General features: G+C 47.2%; 2 pseudogenes; both read left to right on the forward strand.

Annotated features, from left to right (window-relative positions):
* The first annotated feature begins 95 nt into the window (after positions 1–95).
* LOC103583419 lies at positions 96–1,365 on the forward strand (annotated as a pseudogene).
* A 1,012-nt stretch (positions 1,366–2,377) lies between these two features.
* LOC103583420 lies at positions 2,378–4,378 on the forward strand (annotated as a pseudogene).
* Positions 4,379–5,581: the final 1,203 nt, after the last annotated feature.

A 5,581-nucleotide genomic window follows, 5' to 3' on the forward strand; every position in this document is an offset into this window, starting at 1 on the left:
ATGCTGGGAGAACCTGTGGGTACATGTGACTTACTTCACGTTAACTAAGTAGAAAGTAAAAAGGCCCTCTCCTCCCTATCTGCCGGGTGGGCACGATGGCCATGGTGATGGTGGCGATGGTGGCAGCAGATTCCTCAGCTGCTGGGCTGGTCTTGGAGCTGGGGCTTCTCAAGCTACTGCCCTTCGAGACCCCAGTTCTGGGCCTCAGCCTGAGCTGGCAGCTGAGACTTCTCGTGCATGAAGGGCTGAGGCTGCAGGGTCCCCAGCAGATGCTGCTCAAACTCCTGGCCAGACTGATGCAGCCAGACATGTGGTCCCCACAGGCAGGGTCCTGGTTGAGGCCAGGAGAGGTGGCCCAGGAAGCCAACCTGCCAGCCCGGCCTTCCCAGCTCCAAGCACTGGGATGGACTTGTGCATCACCTCTGAGGCAGGGGGGCCATCCTGGTGCAGACCACAGTCTTCTTTGACCCCCTGGTAGAAGGTCCTGACACGATGCAGAGCACAGCTGTGTCCCCAAGCTGAGTGGCTTCTTGCCGTGGGCATTACTGATGTGACATGTGCTGACGGTGCTCAGTGTCAGCAAGGGTCTGAGTGATGAGGACTGAGAAGAGGTAACACACTCATGGTCAAGGGCTTTCGAGATGCTGCCAAGGAAGGAGGGACTGCAGTGGCTGGTGGGCAAAGTGTCCAACCCCTGGGCCATCATCAGCAGAGCTGCCATGTGGTGCATTGGCCATGTGAATTCATAATGCCTGACAGTGCTGTTGCTGGGGAAGTGCTTGTGTTAACCAAGCCCTTAGGAGCCCAGGTTGTGGTCAGCATCCACTGATGGCAGATGGTCCTGGATGAAATGGAATAAGGTGGAGATGGTGGTCCCAGGTGGAGCTGGCCTCTCAGGGAGGTCCCTAAGTAGAGCTGCTGCTGGATGAATGCACATGTCAAATGCCCACATGGCCACCGATGTCACAGGCTTTGGCATTCTAGGACACTCTCAGAACCTGGAGAAACAACAAAGGTATGAGGTGTTCCTTGTCATTCACAACTTGCTGATCCTTGCCAGGATGGCTGCCATCGGCACGGCCAGAGTGGTTTGGACTTCTTGAAGGAACCTCAGCCAAAACCTCTGGGGATTACTGATTTCGTCTGTCAAGAGAACAGATGGCTCGTGTTTGTTCTGAAATAGAATCTTCTGAGTATGGAGAGGGTCACCAAGCATGGGTTGTGGGCATTGTGGAAAGGAAGCCAGATAGCCCAGATCCTTGATGATCCTCGAGTCATCCAGGTCCTACCACTAGGGCCACCACAACGGCTCTTGCTTCTGACAATCCAGCACGTCCTCTCAGCCTAGGTCGTGAGATGGAATAGCTGAAGTTGTTTGGACCTGAGAGCCTTTGCACACAACCATGAACGATTCTCAAGAGCTGACTTCAAGAAATTTCCAGAGAAGGCTGCGTGCATGGTGCTTCCAGCTGCCCTTTCTAGGTGGATTGAATCAGCCCATCAAATTCTGCCTCTGTGCATTCCAAGGCCAGGGACTTTGGGGGATGTTTGCTCATCTCTTGGGTAGGAGTGGAAAAACTTGTTTCCTCCATCCAAAGCAAGATGGGGCTATTCCAGTATGAGGGATTTTTCTTTGCACTGGCTGATTCCTTTCTGCACAGGGAATGAGGTTATTTGTTAAAATTACACACATACACAAAATGGCAAAACGAAAACAACTTACATCAGAAGCAAATGAGTTTGGACCAATACCGTTGATAAATCTAAATTGTTAAGAGAGATCTTAGGTTGCAATGTCAAATTCTTTATTAGGTTTTTCTGAAGTACTGGCTCTTTCCTGATATGGACAAGAATTGAGCAGTTTGTCCAATGACTGGGAAAGGAGCACCTGCCACCATCTGATGTGATCTCTGCTAGCGATGTCTATCCCCCTAAAACCCTTCAAGTTCTTCAAGAGGCAGAGCAAGCCCCAGAGCCCAGGTCCTTGTGGTCATTAAGATGTTAAATCTTGTGCTGAAAATTCCTGGTGACTTAATCAATAAAGCGATTTCTAGTTAAATAAATAAAAGGGACTTTGCTGGGAAATAAATGAATAAACAAAAAATAAAAGTTTTGCAGGCCGTAACATCATAGGGTCGAGGAAGATGGTGGAGTCTTTACCAATTAGTCAGCTGATGTCTCTGCAGTGCTTTTACACAGACAGCTTCTGGTACTGCCTCTTCCATCTCTGTTGCCTGCTTTGCTCAGGTATTTTCAGCACACAGGATGTGACAAAGTATATTCCTGGTATGCAAGCAGTCAGCGAGACCAAGATTCAAAGGCTGTACCTCAACGCCACCTGAAAGCACCACCAGCATCCCTCTACCAATACTGATCAATGGCATTGTCTAAGAGGGAGCTGGATGAGGTGAAAGCCTGGATGGAGAAGACAGTAAAGAGGTCCTGGGTGTCTCAGAACCCACAGTGGTCACAGCAGCATTGAGCTGTGTGGGGAAGGGCATGGTCAAGAAGAAGGCAGTCGACCATCTGAAACCTTTTCTTGATGGTTCTACTCTCCGATTTGTGGGCGAACTGTTTGAGGCTGTGCAGGAAGGCCGAAGCTCTAGGCATTCCAAGTCTAGCAGTGACGGGAGCAGAAAATGAGAGCTAAAGGAGGTATTTGATGATGCCTCTGAGATCTGCAAAGAATCATCAGGAGTAAAGGATTGACAAATAGCCCATTTTGAGGAGGTGGAGGAAGAGCCAGAGCTGGTCCCTGGACCTCCCTCAGAGAGCCCTGGCATGCTGACTCAGCTCCAGATGAAATAGATGATGGAGGCAGCGACGCGGCAAATTGAGAATAAAAACAGCTGAGCTTCATCAGTCCCCCTACGCCTCAGCCAAAGCCACCTCCTTCACAACCAGAGTGACTTGCAATTGGCAGTGCTATTCAGCCCTCCCAGGCCGTCACTATCATGAATGATGCCATTGAGAAAGCAAGGAAGGCAGCTGAACTACAAGCCCGAATCCAAGCCCAGCTGGCACTGAAGCCAGGGCTCACTGACAATGCCAACATGGTGGGCCTGGCTAAGCTCCATGCCATGGGCATTGCTCCCCTGAAGGTGGAATTAAAAGATCAGACTAAACCTGCAGCACTGATCCTAGATGATCAAGGTTGTACTGTAGATGCAACGGGCAAGGCGACTGAAGCCGATACTTGTGCTGTGATGAGGGAACAGTTCAAATGGCAGCTGAAAGAAAAGCCATCAGAAGACATGGAATCCAATATCTTTTTTGACCCCTGAGTCTCAATTGCCCCTTCCCAGAGCCAGAGACATAGTTTTAAATTTCATGACAAGGGCAAATTTGAGAAGATTGCTCCATGATTACAGACAAAGGCTCAGCCAGAGAAGCTGTGGGCAGAGATCTCACAGGCAGCTTGAAAAACAGGAATCCATATTTCGACGAGGCTGGGCCTCATTGCTCCTAAGAAGGGGTAAAAGGAAGGAGATATCCCTGAAATTGAGTGGCGGGACTCTTACATCATCCCTAATGGCTTTGACTTTATAAAGCAAAATCCCAAGAGAGATTATTTGGGAATTACAAATCTTGTCGGAAATCCAGCTGAGCTCAAGCCTCCAGTCGACAATGACACACCAGTTACTCTGGGGGTGTATCTTACCAAAAAGGAACAGAAGAAACTTCAGGGGCAGACAAGGAGGGGACACAGAAGGAATTACAACAGAAAGTCAGGCTGGGCTTGATGCCTCCTCTAGAACCCAAAGTGAGAATTTCTAATTTGATGCGAGTATTAGGAACAGAAGCTATTCAAGACCCCATGAAGGTATAAGCCTCACATCAGAGCTTAGATGGCAAAAAGACAGAAAGTGCATGAAGAGATCAAGCCTGCCCAAAAACTTACAGCAGAACAGAGAAAGGTCAAGAAAATTAAAAAGCTTAAAGAAAACATTTCACAGGGGGTACACATATCTGTATATAGAGTTCGAAATTCGAGTAATCCAGCCAAGAAGTTAAAGATTGAGGCCAATGCTGGGCAAGTGTACCTGACAGGGGTGGTGGCACTGCAAAAGGATGTCAACGTGGTAGCAGTGGAAGGGGGCCCCAAGGCACAGAAGAAGTTTAAGCGTCTGATGCTGCATCAGATAAAGTAGGATGAACAAACATCTAACATGAAAGGAGATGAGGAGGAGGAAGCTGTGAAGAAAACCAGCAAATGTGTCCTAGTCTGGAGGGTCCAGTCAAAGACTGTAGCTTCGTAGAGATGAAGTTCAAACAGTGCCCTACAGAGAACATGGCTCGTGAGCATTTCAAGAAGGATGGGGCTGGACGCTGCTGGGACCTCGCACTGGGTGAGTCTGTGCTGGAGTCCCCTGACTGAGGCTGCTGCAAGCCCTTGTCTCTCCCCCTTTATTTCTGTCTTTCCAGTCGTCTCCATTATTCTCTTTCCCAACTCACCCCCCGTGTGTGTGATCTCAGAACTGTGCCAAGCAGACACTGGGACAAAGGGAGGAAACCTTGCTCTCTTTCCCAGTCAGCCTGGCGCTGCTGTTTATTCTCCTTATGTGCATATTGATTAAAGGGTTATTAAAAAAAATCCGGCAAAGGACTTGAACTGACATTTCTCCAAAGAAGACATTCAAGTGACTAATAAGCACATGAAGATGCTCAATGTCACTAATCATTGAGGAAATGCCAATCAAAACCTCAATGAGATACCACCTCTCACCCATGAGGATAGCTACTGTATATAAAAACAAACAGATAAACAAAAACCAGAAAATAACAAGTGTTGGTGAGGACGTGGAGAAATTGGAACCCTTGTGCCCTGCTGGTGGGGATGTAAAATGATATAGCTTCTGTCAAAAACAGTATGGCAGCTTCTCAAAAAACTTAAATAGAAATTATCATATGATCCAGCAATGTCACTGCTGGCTACATTCCCAAAAGAATTGAAAGGATCTCAAAGAAATATCCATATACCCATGTTTATTGCATCATTATTTACAAACAGCCAAAAGGCAGAAGCAACCATCTGTTGACAGATGAATGGAGAAGCAAAATATGGTGGATGCATCCAGTGGAATATGATCAGCCTCGAAAAAGATGGAAGTTCTGACACATGCTACAATGTGGAAGGACACTGAGGACATTATGCTAAGTGAATTAAACCAGTTACAAAAAGACAATATTGTATGATACCACTTACATAGGGCTCTTAGAACAGTCAAATTCACAGAGACAGAAAATGGAATAGTGGTTACCAGGGACTTGGAGAGAAGAATAGAGAGTTACTGTCTAATAGGGAAAGAGTTTCAATTTCAGATGATGAAAAAGCTCTGGACATGGATGGCGGTATTGTTTGTACAACAATATTACTGAATTTTACGCTAAAAAAATGGTTAAACTTTATGTTATGTGTATTTTATCACAACAACAAAAAATCATTTGCATTTTACAAGTTAACATCAATCCTGGGCTGGCCCGTGGCTCACTTGGGAGAGTGCAGTGCTGATGACACCAAGGCCAAGGGTTCGGATCTCTATATAGGGATGGCCGCTTAGCTCACTTGGGAGAGCGTGGT

This window comes from Galeopterus variegatus, unplaced genomic scaffold, assembly GCF_000696425.1.
Source record: "Galeopterus variegatus unplaced genomic scaffold, G_variegatus-3.0.2 Scaffold22815, whole genome shotgun sequence".
NCBI classification, from domain to species: Eukaryota; Metazoa; Chordata; class Mammalia; order Dermoptera; family Cynocephalidae; genus Galeopterus; species Galeopterus variegatus.